Source organism: Enhydra lutris, unplaced genomic scaffold, assembly GCF_002288905.1.
Source record: "Enhydra lutris kenyoni isolate GAN:26980312 unplaced genomic scaffold, ASM228890v2 scaffoldscaffold13, whole genome shotgun sequence".
Classification (NCBI taxonomy): Eukaryota; Metazoa; Chordata; class Mammalia; order Carnivora; family Mustelidae; genus Enhydra; species Enhydra lutris.
In genome coordinates, this window is record NW_019154097.1 from 8,158,243 (window position 1) to 8,177,157 (window position 18,915).

The window sequence follows — 18,915 nt, forward strand, 5'->3', positions numbered from 1 at the left end:
CTGTTTTTTGAGTGTACTATTCAGTGGCATTAAGCACATTCACATTGCTGTGCAGCCATCACTGTCATCCATCTCCAGAACGCGTCATCTTACAAAACCGAAACTCTGTCCTCATCAGACAATGGCTCCCAGCCCCTCTCCTGCCACAGTCCCTGGCAGCCACCATTCTATTTCTATCTCCATGAATTTGCCCACCGTAGGCTCCTTATAGGGGTGGAAACATACAGTAATTATCCTTTTGAGACTGACATTTCACTTAGCATAATGTCTTCAAGTTTCATCCATGCTGTAGTATGTGTCAGAATTTCCCTCCTTTTTAAGGCTGAAGAGTATCCAATGGGGTGTGTGTGTGTGTGTGTGTGTGTGTGTATACATATATATGAGATTTTGTTTATCTGTTCATCCATTGATGGACACTTGGGTTGATTCTACCTTTTGGCTATTGTGACTTAATTTGTGGCCTGCCCAGAGGAAGGTCCTATGTGTGCTTGAGGAGAATGGGTGTGTTGTTGTTGGGTAGTGCTCTGTGTTACGCCTGTTGTTCAAGCCCTCTAGTTCCTTACTCATCTTCTGTCTGGTTGTCCTACCCATTATTGAGAGTGGAGACTTGAAGTCTCCAACTACTGCCTTTTTGTAGAATTATCTACTTCTTCCTTCAAGTCTGTCCATTTTTGCTTTATATATTTTGGTGATCTATTAGGTACATAAATGTTCCTCCTCATTCTTAAAGATTCTATTTAAATGCTCCAGCATTTAACCTCCCCCAGCACCCTTGCCTCTGCCTCTCCCCCCACAGTCCAGACAGAGTAACTATTACCTGTGTGTTCCCTGTAACTAGTACACAACTCTGTGTATCACATTCTGCTTTAATGAATCATTTCTATGTCTGTCTTGGAGGACAAAGAGTTTTGTTGTATTTATGTTTGCATCTCCAGCGTCTGGCACTGCTGGTGCCCAGTAAATGTTTGCTGAGTGGACATTTGTTATTGAATATAACTGTTGTGTCACCTGTGTTCTTCCTGGGATAAAAATACTTCATGTCAGAGGTTCTCAACAACATCATTGCTTCTTGTATAAGTTAACTTTAAGCCTCCAAGGTACTTGCTCTTCTCTCTCAGTTGATCTGTACCATCACCCTACAGGGGAGGTAGGGAAGAGTTTAAACACCATTTTATGTCAGAAAACTGGGAATCAGAGACTTGGACAGATTGAATGTCTTGCTAGAGGTCGAGATGGCATGGGGCAGATCTGGGACTTGAACTCAGGTTAGTCTGGCTCCTGACCAGGGCTCCTCTCCCTGTACCCACTGCCCTGGTAGGCTCCACTCCTCCTAACTGCCTTGGCTGGGATCACAGCCTCTGTGCACGGATGAGGGTAAGCGTGGCTCACATGGGGGCTGAGCCTTTCATTTCTTGGGAAAATTCTGGCTTGCCTTCAGATGTGTTATGAGAAGTTCCAAGCAAGTCTATGAGATACACCTCACTAGATCCATTTTAGAAGTGATGAATACTGAGTACCTTGCTCACTGTTGCACAGGTAGGAGCTGGGGCTCCAATCTGGGTTTCTTTGACTCAAAGTATAATGTGCTTGTCATTTGATCTCAAGTATCCCAGGCCATCTTGGGATAGTCAGGAGCTTTTTCTTACCTTGAAAGAAAATCTGCTCCTTGCAACTACCCTCTCCCTCTGTCCTCAGGATGAACCTGCTCTGACTGCTCCTGATACCCTTCCAGAGATGTGGTGACAGGGACTGTGTCCCCCTGAGATTCTCCTTCCTGAGGCTGAATGGCACCCATGCCTTCAAGCTCCTCCACAGCTTCTTGAGGAACCTGAAGTTCAGTTCCTTTTTATCCAGGCCACTTCCCTCAGGTATGCTCTGGGTAATCCATCCGCTGGGATTTAGTGGCTGGAAAGGCACACCCCTCACAGGGGCATCACTGGGCTGGCAGGAAGAAAGACTTTGGAGGGCTCTAGTTGTGGTTTACTCGAGTGGATGGGTGTCTGGCTGTTGGGTGGAGAGCAGGAGGAAGAGAAGGGGGAGAAGAAATCAGAGCCCTGGTATGTGTGCTGAAACAGAAGTAGAGGGGTCAGGGTTACTGTGGGCCAAGCTGCTTCCCAGCGTGGGCTCTGGTTCAGAAGAGCCCTCCTGGCCCTGTGCTGGTTGCAGGATGAACCGCCTTGGCAGTGCTGGACATTCCTAGACTGCCCCTATTTGGTGGTTGGAGAGGGGTTTTGGATGGTGTTTGACAGAGTCCATAGTGTGATCCTTGGGATTTTGGTGACTGGGAATTCTGTTTATGGCTCCCTTCCCTGTTCCAAGTGTCCTCTAGAGATGGCTAGCTTTCCTGGCCCATTGGCTGGCCTTGACCATGAGGGGAAAACAGGGACAAGGGATAACTAGAGAGGGTCTGATGAGGACTTTCAGGTTTATTTTCTTGTACACGATGATAATATTTGCCCTTACCTTATAGAACTGCTGAATATGCTTAAAAAGGGAATGTCCATGAGTGCTCTGTGCAACGCCTGATGCCAGACAGCACAAGGTCTGCACTTGCACCTGGTACGTGCCCTGTGAAAGCAGCTGGCAGCTCCTAGAGATGTTTCTCCATTACTCTTTGGGGAGCTGGGTGATGTCTGTCACTTCCATGCTCTGAAAGCATTTGTGGGCTGAGAACTGGACAGGACAGAGGACAGGATTTCAGTCCTGGCTCTCAATGCCTGTGTGACCAAGGGAAGCTTCTTCCCTTCTCTGAGCCTCCGCTTTCTCTCCTGGACCATGAAGGCCTTGAACTAGGAGATCTTTGAGGTCCTTGGGCCTATAGAAGCCGGGGATCCGGGCCATGGGCAGGGTGTCACTTCCTGATGCTCTTGACTCTTTCTCCAGGGAAGGGCACCCCGTCCACTCCACCCTTTGCCAAGAAATCTGCTGGTTCCCTAGACGGGCCCCATAAGATGGCGTGCTGGAGATGGGTCTGGAACTGGGGGTTCTGAGGCCAAGACTGTCAGTTCCCCTTGCATGAGGGTGGGCCCTGAGATTGGTGCCTCCCCGCCAAATGCACCGGAGACACCCCCCCAGGGAAGGGGTGCTGCCTGGATTCCCTTCAGGGCTCTTGCCCTCCCCTCGCCCTGGACAGCCCAACTCATGTCCTCAAGTCACGGGGAGAGTTCAGTATGTCCTGCTATGACACATGGCTGGAGGGCAATAAAACTCAAGCCCTCCTGGCGGGTAGGTGACCCTCATGGAGTTAGCCAGGCCTGACTCAGAGCTCAGCCTGCCAGCCCCGAGCCAGCCGTTCCCTGGGCCACCACACAGAAATCACACCATGGGGGATGGCATCAGGCTGCAGGAAAGCGTGTTCCCGGCCCTAGGGCCAAGGAGAGGAATGCAATATCAGCCTGGCACAGACTGGCTTAAAAGAACAGCTGACTCTCTGCAGGGAAAGCTGAGATGAAGTCCCAAGTTCAAGACTGGCTGGTAGCCTCAGGACAGGGATTGCTGCTGATCTGAAGCCCTGCCAAGGAGAGAGCTGGACGGACCCTCTGAGGCCGAGCCCCTAATCCCACCCTCCACCTGACTGTGTGTGACCTTCACTTGGTTCCTGGGCTTCTTCAGGACCCGGCTTCCCTTGCCGGGTGGATATGAAGGTGTTAAGAGAGCAAATTTTGTGGTGTCTTCACTTAGAATTTGGGGACGCTCCTCCTTCAGCCTTTAATGGACACGTGACTATGAAGGGTAAGAGAATGCTGTGTCACTATCTGCTGCTGTGGGCATTCTCCCTCTTCACCACAGGCTCGCCTTTCCTCACCATGTCCTATATCCAAGCTGGTACTTCTCTCATTTTCTAGAAGGAAAACTCCTTCATTCTGGATTATGGGGAATGATAACCTGGACATTTCACTGCACAGTTGAAGAGACTTGGACTGACGAAGAAAGTCTTATTTCTAGTTCTGGCTCTACTGGTGGCATCTTGAGCAATTCTCCACCCCTTCCGGCCTCAGTTTCTTTCTTTGTAGTGTGTGAGGTGTTTCTTTCCAATTTTGTCTCAAGGTTTCTAATTTCCTTTTGGAAATTTAGCTTTGTCCCCGCCCCTTTGTCTCACCGATGGATTAAATGGGAACGTCTGAGAAATGGTGCATTTTGGCTGGAGACCTGCTCAGGACAATAAAGCTCTAACCTCTAATGTGGAGGGCAGATTGAAAACTGCTGTCCCCACCCTGTTTGCAAAAAAGATAGGATGTTTCGTGTTCATACTTCCCCCATGGTGGAGGATTTTCACGAGGGGTCTTCCTCGTGCACGCGTGCGCGCGCGCACACACACACACACACACACACCAGTGGGGAGATGCTGGGGGATGACAATGTTTGTCCCGGAATGAAAGTCAGGCAGAAAAGTGCCCTTTGGCATCAGGCTCTGCTGGGATTATCTTCCTGCAGGAGTGATAATTTATTTTTCCCTGAACTTCAAGATTGTTTAAGGGGATTCCAGAAGCTTCATATGAGCAGTGAGGACCTGGTATCCTGGGGCTGCTGGTCAGTAAGGCGAGCTCCCCATGTTGCCTGCCACCACCTGCTGACTGGGCGCTTGTGGCAGCCGCCTGGGGCCCTCATGGCATCCCAGGTCATGTGAGAGACTTATCAGGAGGCCAGTGTTCATGTCTCAAGCATTCGGGCGGGGACCTTTGCCATGGAGCTGCCAGCATGCCTGTGTCAAATGGGTTCCTAGGGGCAGGGCCACGCTCCAGGTGGCCCTCCTGGCTGTCCTGTCACCCTGCTCTGTGGCTGACAGACACCCACAGCCGTATCTCTCATCCGTGCTGCCAATGGCCTGGATCTGGTTGAGCAGCTGGGCCTGTAGCCTGTGGCCGGAGGGAACCCTACACGCGGGCCGCTTATGAGCTCAGCTCCACACAGTGAGCAGGAGAGCGAGAGGAAGCAAAATTGCGTGGGGAGATTCATAACACATTGGAGCGATACAAACGAGACCAGTCCGCCTAGACTCGATCGAAGGTTCCTCAGCACCCGATCACAGACCTGTGAGGATTTGTGAAGAATGTTCACCAGCCACGGCAAAATGGGGGAAAATAGAGCCAACAGAATGAATTTTTAGAACTCATGTGGCTTGAGGAATTTTTCTTCATTTTAAATGATATCCTTGTTACCTTTTAATGTTAAAATGTTTTTCTCCTTAGGAAATGTTAACAATATTAGATGGTAGTTGGTTTTTATTTTTTATTTTATTTTATTTTTTTAAAAGATTTTATTTATTTATTTGACAGAGAGAGAGATCACAGGTAGGCAGAGAGGCAGGCAGAGAGAGAGGGGGAAACAGGCTCCCTGCTGAGCAGAGAGCCCGATGCGGGGCTCGATCCCAGGACCCTGAGATCAAGACCCGAGCCGAAGGCAGAGGCTTAACCCACTGAGTCACCCAGGCGCCCTCCGGTAGTTGGTTTTTAAAAACATGCCCACCAGACCACCTACGTCAGTCCTCTGTCATTAAGAAAATTATTTTCACTGATGGATGAATTCCAGAAGTCTAGGAACCAGTGTATTCTCAGAGGATTCGTGATTACAGGGAAATGGAAGAAAGTGTGGGAACTGGAAGACCTCGGTCTACAGGCAGCAGGTGACTGTCTGTTTTGCTCCCTGGGGTAAGCTCAGCATGGAGCACATGGGTCAGTAAAGTTGTTTTCTGTAACGGGCCTGGTATTCAATTTTTGAGACTTTTTGGGCCGTATTGCCTCTGTCACAACTACTTGGCTCTGCCCTCATAGCATGACAACTTCTATAAACGATACATAAATGAGAGTGGGGCTGTGTTCCAATAAAACTTTATTCACAAAAACAGGTGGCAGACCTGATTCGGCTCAGGGGCCAGCGTTGGCTGACCCCAGTCTAGCACAATGTCTAGCATCTAGCGAGTTTCCAGTGAGCGATGAGGAAACACCGCGCGGGGCTGAGGTAGGATTTCAGAAAGATCGCTGTGGTCGGCTGTGTAGGATGGGCGAAGGGGAGAATGAGGTGGAGCCCAGGCCTGGAGGCAGGGAGGGGTTCAGCCTGGAGCCAGACAGGAGGGAAGGAATGAAGATGTGGGAATGGCTGAACCCATGTGATGAGGATATGTTTAAAGAGGGAAGGAAAAGCCATGGATAGCTGGAATTAAGGTCCCCATTCCTTTGACTCTGCTTCCCATGTGGCAAACCATGCCTCTAGAACTCAGAGCCTTATTCAATCTTAAAATGCCTGGCTCTTCCAAACCACATTCTTGGCTTTCAAGACTGTTTTTGCTATGACTTTCCAAAGCTCACTCCAAAAGCCAAGAATCTGATTCTTTGCTTTCTCTTTACATGTCAGCTATGCCAGCTTTGCTTGGAGGTAGTTAAGTCCTGAATGTCTTAGCCTCCTGATTTTGCTTTAATGGGTGAAGAGAGCGCTTTAAAAAAAGAAAAATGAGAGTGAAGATGTACTTGCTAACTTACCAGAGTATTTTCCTGCCATATTTGGTACGAATAAGAGGCAGGAAAGTCTGGGGAGGGTGCTGCTCTTGGTGAAGGCACGATGAGTCGGTCTTGGACATCTGCGACGATGGGGAACATTCAGTTGGGATGTCTGGGGACACTCAGAATTGCCTCCCAGGCTCACCCGGAGGCCAAGTTTGGCTGGAAAGTCCTGGAGGGAGCTGCGAGAGGAGGAATTCTCTAACAGTGGGAAGAGCCAGAAAATCTGAAGTGTAACTTTCAAAACATGCCATCATTTATCCCCTCCAGCCTTGGGCAACCATCAGTCTATCTGTCTCTATAGATTTGCCGGTTTCGGGCCTTTCATATACATGGAATCATATCATGTGTGGCTTTTGTGTGTGTGTCTGTCTGACTTCTTTCACTGAGCACATGTTTCTAAGGTTCATCCATGTTGTAACATTTATTGGCTCACCATTCCTTTTTATTGCCAACGCTAAATAATATTGCATAGGTAGATATACTACATTTTATTTACCCATTCATCAGTTGATGGACATTTGGGTTGTTTCCACTTTTTGGCTATTATGAGTAATGCTGCTGTGAACACTGGTGTACAGGTTTTTATGTGGAGGCATACTTTCAATGTTCTTGGGTATATACCTGGGAGTGGGATTGTGCCCACACTGCCTGTCTCCCCTGAGAAGTTCTTCCCATCTATCATTTGGGATCCAAATCCTATGTGTTATTAAAGGCCTAGCCCAACTATCAGTTCCTCCACAAAACCTTCCTCGAATGCCTCTTACAGAGAGTCATGCAACGTCACATGTTGATTGTGACATTAGGATTTTCGGCTTTGGATCACAGTTATTTTGTGCCTGGGTCTTATTACTTTCCTAGAGTATATACCTCCTAGCTTCATATAGACTCTGGTTTTAGATTTACTTTAAAAGATTTTCTTTCTTTATTTATTTGTCAGAGACAGAAAGAGAGATGGAAAGAGAGAGCATAAGCAGGAGGAGCCGCAGGAAGAGGGAGAAGCAGGCTCGTTGCTGAGCAGGAAGCCTGATACAGACTCCATCTCAGGACCCCAGGATCATGACCTGAGCTGAAAGCAGACATTTAACTGACTGAGCCACCCAGGCATCCCTAGATTTACTTTAATATTCCAAGTGCTTTGCACACAGCAGACTCTACATAAATGTTTGAACAGGGAGCATTCAATGTGTTCTCTTATTTAATGATTTTAAGATGATACCTCTACACCCTGTGTGACTATCAGAATGGTGAAAGCCCTTCCCATCTTCTCAGAATGAAGACACATTTTCCAAGCAGCACCTGGTGAATAAGGCTGAGCTGCCCTCTGTTCCTCTGTCCCATTCCCCGTTTCTCCAATCTGACATGGACATCTCAGCCTCTTCCTCACATTTCCAGCAAAAATCTAATGAATTACTCTGAAAAACAGGGTTATGCATTTTGGATTCCGACTTCTTTGAGCATTGCTCATGACTTTGAAATTTATAAACATAGACATCTGTCTTCCCAGATGACCTACCAAATCATATTCCCCTAGAAAGCAGAGCTAAATTAGATGTTTAAGGGATCAGAAAGTGAAATGGACTAGATGATCTCCTGTCCTGTGCAAGGTGGGGTGAGGGCCTGACACATGGTCATCTGGTCTCGGAGGAATATTTCCATGAGCAAGTGCATACCTTCCTCCCAAGGCCACCCAGAGGGTAAGGAAGGTTTTCTTTACTTGGACGTAAAATCTTCCATCCCGCAGCTCTCAACCATCGTTGGCCCAGCCCTCTGGGGCCCCTCAGACCACCTCCACTCCTTCTGTTCCAGCTCAGCCCTTCAAGTTTTAAAATAGGACTGTGGCTTCTGTGTTTGTTCTTCCCCAGATAGAATAGCTCCAGTTCCTCCAGGAAGCATTCAGGACTAAAACGGTAGAAATAATACATCATAAACAATCAATTAATACTAATGGATACTTTCAAGTAAGAAAAATACTAGTAATATTTCAATAAAGAGTGACAATATTACAATTGTGATCTTTACTACCTGATGACTGAGCATAGAGCATATGCTGGGCATTGTGCCCCTGAGATTAACTCTCTCCATAGGGTAAGGACTGCTATGATTCCCACCCGACCGATATGGAAAGGGAGACTCAGCAAGACTAAGCACCCTGATGCAAGCCCCATAGCTACTGATGGACGTGGGCTCCGAACTCAAGCATGTCTTCTCAAGTTCAGGGTGTAAGTTCCATGGGCACAACCTTACTACTGAGTCCTGGCAGGCAATAGTGACCTTTTCTAGAGAGCTGGCTGCTGGCCTTGTTCGTCCGTGGTTCAGAGGAAGAGCCTGGGACAGAGTGTCAGGAGATGGGTTCCAGGGTGGTGTGAATCTGCATGAAGTCCCCTCCTTGCCTGAATGTCAGGAATGGCGTCTGCAAATAAGGAAGTTAAACTTGATCCTCTGTTAAGGTTGCTATTGGCTTGCGATTTGAACTTTACAGCCCCTCCCTGAATGCACTAACCTGTCACACTCCCGGGCCTTCGAACCTCCGGTCTCCTTCCTCCGGTCTCCTTGCCTTTCATCTTCTACTGCTAGACTAATAGTAACACATCTTCTGTTTGTTAAGAAGTGGTTTGAATATGGCTTCCTCGGCGTGGCCTTTCCGGAATGGGAACCGCATTGAAGGTCAGCCCTGCTCCTCCCTGGTCCTCCCTGTTCCCTAGGCGCTTGCATAAGTCTCTGCTCTAGAACCTGGGAAGGTCTCCCCAGATGGACGGTGAACTTCTCAAGGACAATGACTTGTTTTCTCCCAGTGACCTGCACTGAGCACGGAGGCTAGGTGGTGTTTGACGGGACTCCCGGGTGGCCCAGGCGGTTCTGGTGCCATTTCATGGGCACATCTGCTAGGTGGCGCTGCAGCCCAGGGGAACGTGCCCCGCGGGCTCCCGCAGAAGTGCAGGTCCCGCCGGAGAAGGCAGTAAGTAGCCTCAGGCCAAACTGGGAGATTGCTTGGCCAGACGCCCAGGAAAAGTACAAGTTTCCATTCCCCGCCCTCCTCTCCTCCCCTCTCCCCGCCCCGTCTGCTGAGTTCTGAAAGCTACTAGGATTGAACCCTCTGTAGTTGCCATTCCTTGAGGGCTAGGATGTCCAAGGACGCTCCCTTCTTCCCTCCACTGCCTCATAGCAGGGGAATTTAAACCATTCCTTTCCTCTGTCTTTGGACTGTTCCAGGTTTATTATCCATTGTATGTATGTATGCTCTGCGGCTTTTTGCTGCAAGTTGTCCTTACCCCCTCCTCTGACACAAGGAGAGGAAAGATACAGTTCAGGACTCCGTGATAATATTTCAGGACCAAAGGAACGCATATGTCTGATCCTCTTCCTATTTGTTCAAACACATTTTCTTTGCTGCTTCTTCTTCTTTTGAAATTTTAAAAGATTCTATTAATTTGTCAGAGAGAGGGAGAGAGAGAGAGCAGAAGCACGGACAGCGGCAGGCTGAGGGAGAAGCAGGCTTCCTTGCTGAGCAAGGATCCTGACACCGCACTGGATCCCGGGACCCTGAAATCATGACCTGAACTGAGGGCAGAAGCTTAACCATCTGAACCACCCAGGAGTCCCTCATACACATTTTATTTTGGTTTTCCTATTTTCCTATATCTTCTTTCCATCCCTTCAGGGACTCAGCAGCCCCTTAGCACACCTCGGGCAGAGGGGAGGTAGTGTGGTGTGGTGGTTAGACGTCCAGGAGCCAGCCTGCCTGGGTCTGATTCTTGCCTTTGGTACCTTCCCGTCTGACCTGGCACAGCTTACTTGATCTTTGATGACTCAGTTTCCTCATCTGTAAAATGGGGGTAATAATAGTCACTACCCAAAAGGATTGTTGTGAGGATTAAATGAGTCCTTAGTGCTTTATTTTAAAAGGGGCTGATAAACACTAAATACAGAGAACTTACAACTGGAATTTACTGGGTCAGTACTTTGATGTTAGGTTGAGAGTCCCAGGAAGGCAGGGGTTTGCTCGGTTTTGTTCACCGTCCCATCCTTAGCCTCCAGAAGAGTGCTTGGCATTAGAGAGAGGCTTAATTAAGAATTTTGGAAGAACCACGGTCTCTTTTGTTTCTCCCTCATGGTAAAAATGAACTAAAATATGACATAATTGTTTGCCCATTTAAATAGGTTAGGATTTATTTTTATTTTTTTAAAAAATGAATTGGTTAAGGGCGCCTGGGTGGCTCAGTGGGTTAAGCCGCTGCCTTTGGCTCAGGTCATGATCTCAGGGTCCTGGGATCGAGTCCCGCATCGGCTCTCTGCTCAGCAGGGAGCCTGCTTCCCTCTCTCTCTCTCTCTGCCTGCCTCTCCGTCTACTTGTGATCTCTCTCTGTCAAATAAATATATAAAATCTTAAAAAAAAATTTAAAAAAATGAATTGGTTAAGATTTAAAATCAACAATAGTGTTGGCAAGAGCATAGAACAGGTGCTTTTGTTCGTTTCTGGTGGGGTGTAAAATGATAGAACCTATCTGGAGGGCAATTTGACAGTATGGAGAAGAAGCCTGAAAAAAGCTTGATTCAGTAATTCCACTGTCATTTTTTAAAAGAATTTGCGTGTTTAGATATGCACAGAGTTTTCAGTGCAAGGATGTTCAGTTCATAACAGCAGTGTTTATTCTATTAAAAACTTGTTAGCGATTGAACGGAAATACTGAAATGGTTAAGTAAACGGTATACCCGTGAGATGGGATATCGGGCAGCTGTAAATGATCTCTTCTTCAGGAGAGTCACTGATGTGAGAAAACCCTCCTGATACTAGCTTAAATGATACAAAGTCATCTACAAAGCTGAGTACACAGAATGGGCACTTTACTTAAACTCTTTGGTCCCAAGCCCCTTATCTGTAAAATTAAAACAATAAGAGGCCCTGTCTTTTAGGATTGTTACAAGGCTTACAAAAGTATTTTTTTTTAAGTCCAAAATATTTTATTAGTTTGGGCATGGGAGTAAGGGCTCAATAAATGTTAGCAGGTGTCACGGAACCTGTCAGAAGGGCAAGATGGGAAGGAAACACAGCAGAGTGTTAATAGTAGTTAATTCCAGGTGGTGGGATTACGGGAGTTTTCATTTTCTTCTTTGTAAAATAAAATATATGTAAAGCAGCTGATAAAGTGCTGGGACATAGTAGGTGCTCCCTAAGAGGCAGCTGGCATTATTCTATTTTTCTCTCTTCTCTCATTTTAATAATGTTTTCTCTCTTTTTAATAATGAACATGTATTACTTTAAAGCTATTTAATATGGCCTCAACATCAGTTCTTCATATTAATTAATTAGCAAACCGTGACTCCCCATGCACTCTACTCCAGGCTTTGTGACCGCCATTTTGGCTCTATGGCCAGGGGACCGACTGGGACGCTTTCCCCTTCAGTGGGGGCGGGGGGGTGGGGGGGAGCCCAGGGCCCCTTCCTCAGTCCCGCTTGCATCATCTGCTTTGTAAGACTCTCTCCAGGACTCCTTCCCCGCGGCCATCCTTTCTGCGATAACAGCGTTCCTGCTGTGACTCAGTAGTTTTCTCTTGCCGTTCCCTCCTCAGACTTTCCTTTTTCACAGCAAATTCCATGACTCTCCTAACTGCCTGCCCCCGATTTTATCCCACACCACACTCTCCTTTCCTAGCCAAAGCAAATAATGATTCTTCTCTCCCTTGTAAATGAAGTCAAGATTGTTGATATTAATCATTTCAATCTCTTTTAAGTCCAAATAAAGAGTATATGAGTAAGTTGGGATTACGAACCAGAGAGGAAAGGATGACTAATTTGATGAAAGATACTGAGAAATGTAACCAACTATTTTGGAAACAAAAAATGAGATTCCTCCGGCATACCTCCACAACAAATAAATTCCAGATGCGTTGAAGAATCATGGCTAGGGAAAGCTAAAGAAGATATTGGGGAATACCTCAGGACGGGCTGGGGAAAAACTCTCTAAAGTCCTAAGATATCCACAGGCATACGTCTGTGTCTAAATAAACAAAAAATCTTTTCTGACTCAACAAAGCCCAAAACAAAATGGCGAACACAAACATATTTGCGAGACTGGTGATGAAGATAGATACCCTTCAGGTAGAGAAAGTCCTTATAAATCAGCGGGAAATATGACGATGTCAACAGAAAAATGGGCAAAGACAAGAAAAGTTGAAAGTTAAGTGACAGACCTGTGAAAAGAAGTCTGTAGTGTATAAAACAGATTGAATATTAATGAAGTATTCATTGTCTGAGCACTCCTCTCAGTATGAAAAAAAGACAACTCAGAAGAGAAACAGCAAAGACTGTGAACAGGCACACCACCAAGGTAGAAATAAAAATGACCAATAAAGATGTAAACGAATGCTCAATCTCACCAATAACCAGGCAAATGCAATTCTTAAAAAAAAAAAAAAAAGGTCCCTTTCCCACCTAACCAATTGTCAAAAATTAAAAGTTAGACATCGCCAAAGTTGTAGTCAATATGAGGGAAGCACTCATTCTTATGTTCCCACTGCTGAGATTATACAAATCAGTAAGGCCTTTAGGAGGGCAATTTGGAGGTTAATTTTAAAAACATTCATCCTTTCTGGTGTAGCAAGTTTAGCTTCAAGAGATATATCCTCAGAACTACTATGCGTGTGCACAGAGATGTGTGCAAAAAGGTGCTAATTGCTTATTGTGGAAAAAAAGGTGAAGGGAAAGGGATTCACAGATGGCAGAGAATGTTAACGGAAGTGCCCACAAGTGTATGCATGAAAATTGTCACTATAGTTTTGGAAGGACTTGGAAGTATCTCAGATGTCTAAGAAGAGCAGATAATGTAAATAAATAATGTACGTCCACTTAACGGAATACTACTCAGCTTACAAAATGAATGAGGTCGATCTATACGTACAGATATGGAAAGATGTGCATGATAATAAAAAAACCCAATAGTATCCATAATCATTACTTTCAAAAGCAGGTTGCAGGACTTTAAGTGACATTAGCTCTCCTTTCTGTAAAGGAGACTATGAACTCTGCAATCTTGTGTGCCTCCACTTGAGTGGGTGGGGGTGCTGCGGATGGAGGCTGAGCCAACATTGCCGGCAAAGCTGAGCAGCAGCCCCAGTTCCCATCATGCCCTGCTTTTCACAAGCCACTGTCCGAGGAGGGCTCTTGCCTGAGCCTTCTTCCTCTCACCATTCTGCTGGGTGGACTTAACTTTGCCTTGTTAAGTGGGTTTAAGGTAGGACATGACCCTTCTATCAAATTCTGAAGGTTTCTTCCTAGGGAAAGAATGGAACGGCCACCATTTCTCCATGAGGGGAGGAGGACAAACCAGTAAAATCTCCCAGAAGACCTGGGGCTCTGTACCAAGAGGACTTTTCCAACCACGATATTGGATTGTAAGTGGGCTTAGGCAGGAGACCCTGTCGATTAGAAGGAAAGAGAGAGACCAGCTAACATGAGTCTGTGAGATCCATTCAAATGGCCCTTTGTGTGAAGAGGGAATCTGCTTTTTTTGTGGTATCCTAGGTTCACTGGAGTCAAGCCTATCTTCCTAAGGAGAGCATTTTAAAAACTCAAAGAGAGTGTCCTGTTTTCTCTGGTGTCAGTTTCATGGCATAGAATCCCCCTGTCACTTGAGGGGTTCAAATAGAGGCCATAGTGCTGTTGTTAGAGAAGCTGATAAGGGGCACCCCCATTGGTGAGAGGCTTTCCTGCTTGATCCCACTAGCCCATGGTTCCTTAGAATTCTCTTAGATTATAGGAATCTAAGACTTAGTGGTGGAGGGTTATATTTATTTTCATTATGCACTTGTCCCTGTGGCCTTCTCTGTGAGTTGCCTGAAGGTCTCAGCAAAGGTGACTAGAGAAGGAATCTGTAAATGAATGGTCATTGGAGGAATGAGTTGCAGCCCATGGTAATAGGTAAATGTGAGCTCCTCAGTGGCTTTGTGGGGCTTGACCTTGAAAGGGGAATAACTCCTCTGAGTGATGATCCTCATGGAGAGACCTTTCCCCTTTTTGAGTTGGAATGAGAATGGCTCTGAATTTACATGAGTTTAAACTGCCAGTGAATGAGGGGTAAAAAAACACTGGCCAGGGACTTTGTAAGGAACCAGGTGATGACCCAGGACCATAGCAGTCTGCTTCCCTGTTAGCTCAGTGGTTCTGCTTTGAGGAAAAAGATGGCACATCATCATACAAATGTTGGTTTTATTTTCTATTTGGATTTCCTTCAGTTACTCAGAAGATAAAGAATATTCTAGAAGAGTATGCCAAAACACAGTTTTCCTGGATTTTCTTTCTCTAAACTACTTAAATTCTCTTTTCCTGAATAAATGATACTTTTCTTCAGATATCATAATGTTTGTAGACACTGGTTACATTTTTAAACATGTTTCATAGTAATTGGATAATTTTGAGATATGAAGAGAACAAAAAAAATACAATATATATGTAAAGAATTTTGTAAATTTATAATTTTATAAGTTGACCTGGTATTTCAAACAAAAAGCCCCAGTTATTTACTTGTACAGCCTTAGTAGAAATACAGTACTAAGAATTTTTTTTAAAGATTTTATTTATTTATTTGACAGACAGAGATCACAAGTAGGCAGAGAGGCAGGCAGAGAGAGAGAGAGAGAGAGAGAGAAAGAGAGGAGGAAGCAGGCTCCCTGCTGAGCAGAGAGCCTGATGTCGGCCTCGATCCCCGAACCCTGAGATCATGACCTGAGCCGAAGGCAGAGGCTTTAACCCACTGAGCCACCCAGGTGCCCCAGTACTAGGAATTTTGAAACACTGATGAAACAACCCTTCTTTCTGCTCTTTTGAGCCCATCTCTTCCTGAGTTCAAAGGAACTATCGGTAGTCTCCTTTTCTCACCTGTATATTCAATGATTCTGTCTCAACTGGATCATCACCTTGATGCGTAGCCAGGATAAACCTTTTCCTACTTAAGAAAGCATCTAATGTGTCACATTCCACACCTGTCCTGCCCATCTCTTTCCTCTCCTTTTACAGCGAAATGCCTCCGTGGAGTTGTCTACACTCGTTGCCCCATTTCCTCACTTCCCACCTGGCCCTCAATCCCTCCACTCTAACTTCTGGCCCCATTGATTTACCAAAACCATCCTTAATAAAGTCACCAAGTATCTCCACTGCATTGCATCCAGTAGACATTTTCAGTCCTTACCTGACTCCTCAGAGCACTTGACATACCGACAACCTCACCTTTCCTGAACGTCTCCTCCCATGATTTCTGAAGTGACACTCTCCTGGTTCTTCCCTCACCTCTCAGACTGGTGAATAATTCTTCATCTCCCCACGCTTTCGAAGTTGGTAGCCCTCAACTTCCCATCTGACGCCCTGTGCCTCCTTTTCATTTCATACTATTTTCCTCAGTGATCACATTTATCAATCTTTAGAAAAGCAGCTCTGACTTATTCATCCCCAGTCTGAATGTCTGCTTTGAGCTCTGGATATGAATATCCAGCTAGCTATTTGTTGTGGCTTGGATTTCTTAATGGTTCTTCAAAGTCGTGTGTCCGAGCCTGAACTCATGATCTTTCTCTACCCACTCCTAATCTCTTCCTATCTAAGTGAATGCACCACTAATCCATGTGTTTTCACAAGTCAGAAACCTAGGCTTCATCCTTGACATCTCCCTCTTGTCACTTTTGTTTTCTGTGAATATCTCTTTAAGTACTCTCTTCTTTCCTTCTCTACTACATTAAAGGTATAAAGTGAAAGGGATTACTTTTTAAAGGGAGTGAGCTTACCTTTGTTGGTGGTATGCAAGCAGAGACTGGTTGGTCACTTGGCATGAGTGATATAGTAGGGGCTAGATGCTGGGTGACTGTGACTGTTTTATTCATCTTCTCTCACTTAAACATAGGGTGAGGGTTCAGCCCTCCTTTCTCTTGGACTCCTCTTTCTCCTACTTGTGTAGCCATTACTCCATGAGGCCTATGGAGCTCTTGGAGGCCATGAGGCCAAATTCTAACCAAAGTCCCTTTGGTTCAGGAGACGCCTGAATTCCTTAGAGCTGCTAAGGTCCCCAGGCATTATCCAGTTCAGATGAGAAAGGTGAGGGTTAGAGAGCAGGATAGGGACTTACACCAGGTTAAACAGTGAGCCAGTGGCAGAGCTGGGGCTAGGAATCAGCCTTCTGCTTTCCAATGCTTTGTCTTCTCATTATCCCCTATTGGCCCTCATCAGTCCCCTCTGTCTCATTTAAGGCTGGTGAGTAACAATTTGCACTAGACCCTGTCAGATGATAAATTATACCTCTCAAGTAAGAAGGTTGCTTCAGCACTGCTCTGGGCTAGGGTGTCAAAAGACAAGAGCTATTTGTTTGAGACACAAACAAGGATACTGGAGACAAAGTAGGGACAAAGTCCCAGTGGATGTTTTATTTGTTCACCCTCATACCCGAGGACCTTAAGTTCAGATCCATAACTGTGTGGAAGATGTCTCCTGGGGTGGGGGAGGGAAATATTAGAACCTGTGGGTTGAGGAGCATGCAGTTTGAAAAAGCATATTCAATATCGTCACATAGTTTCATCTAGAAAACACAAAATAGCTAACAGATTCTTAGTGAAAACTCCAGGGAGTAAAGCTTGACGAAATCTTCATGGTTGATAGGGTCACACAAAAGATATGGTGTTCTAAATTAAAGCATTCAAAATTAGCCCTAAGGGTAGCTAAGATGATGGCCAAAAAATCTGAATATCTCAAAAACAACACAGAGCAAGAAGGATAAATAAAACCACACAAAACCCATGTCTTCAGCATAACTGGGGAAAAAGAGAATGCACCTACATTTAGATGAAAGAAACACCAACTTGAAGCAAATTAAGCTTCATGCTTTGGCATGCACAAAGAACAAGGACAGTAGGGAAAAATGCTCTACAGAAGAGTGAAGAGGGTAGATACTGCCAGAGAGACACAGTCTACCCTAAGAGTCCTGGTGTGTCAGAAGATATGCTATAAGAAAGGAATGTATAACTGTATGCTAGAATGTGAAAGGGTAGGGAGAGATGGCTTTTGGAAATTTGGTGGTGATGGTGAAAAGAAGCAAAGGAGAGATTTTAGAGTCTCACAAACAAAAGAGAACCCCAAAATTGGAAAACACAAAATTTCTTCCCCAACCTCAAAGGATAAAAGCCATCTTTAAAGATATTATATGCACTGATTCATGGACACAAAGGGAACTCTTAAATTAGAAATCTAAGAGAACTGGTTGACTTCAAGAAAGAAATGTAAGCAAAAGACAAAATCATACCAGAAATCAAGATGAAGTGTCCTTTTACAAGGTGCCTACAAAAGAATGGACTAAAATGAAGTTTTAATTAGGGAAATTGAAGAAAGAAAGAGAAATGATCAAGTGAATGAGGTGATGATACACAACTAATGAATCATTGAACACCACATTAAAAACTAATGACATACTATGTGTTGGCTAATTGAATTTAAATTAAAAAAATAAAAACACTTCTATCTTCATGAAAATAAAAAGAGAATGAAAGCAAGATGAAGTTGAGGTAATTGAGTGATGGGCATTAAGGGGGGCACTTGAAGTAATGAGCACTGGTTGTTGTATGTAACTGATGAACCACTAAATTCTACCTCTGAAACTAGTAATTCCAGTATATATTAATTAAAAAGAAAAAGGCAAGATAAAGTAAGAAGCAAAAAGAGTCAAACAGGGTCAAACAGACAGACAGGCAAAGTAGAAACAACATACATATAACTGGAGTTACTGGAGAGGAAAATTCTAGAAGACTTTATAGAAATAAAAGATCAGGATCTACATATCGAAAGGGCCCACTGGGTGCCTGGGAAAATTTACTCATAAACATCAACTCTGTGACATATGGTAGTATAACTGTTAGATTTTAGATATAGAATAAGTCCTTAAGGCCACCAAGCCAAAAAGATCAAAAGATATATGCGAGTAAGAGAATCAAAGCTGAGATTCTCTATGATGCAGTAATAGGTAAGTACTACATACGTATTTTTACATATTGCAAAGAAGCCCAGCTTCCTTATAGTACCAGTGGTTTAGAAATGAAGACAAGTATGACTTGAGAGTCCCTCAAATTGAATAACATTAAAGTAAAATCATACTGATGTCATTAAAGAGACAGTGGATTTTCCTGCAAACTGGATTTTCCTGCAACACGTATTGGACTAGGCATGTCCAAAACTGAAATGTGAAGTGAAGTGAAGTGAAGTAACTTATCTAATGACAAAGAATGATATTAAATATATTCATCCAATGGAGACACTCTCCTCAATGTTCTACTTGGAATAAGGCCAAAAGCTATTTGGAGATGAAATACTGGGATATTTTTTCCCTATTCAGTTCTAGAGTCAAGTGTCAAATATGGTATTTGTTGAAGATATCAAACTTTAAGTTTTACAAAAA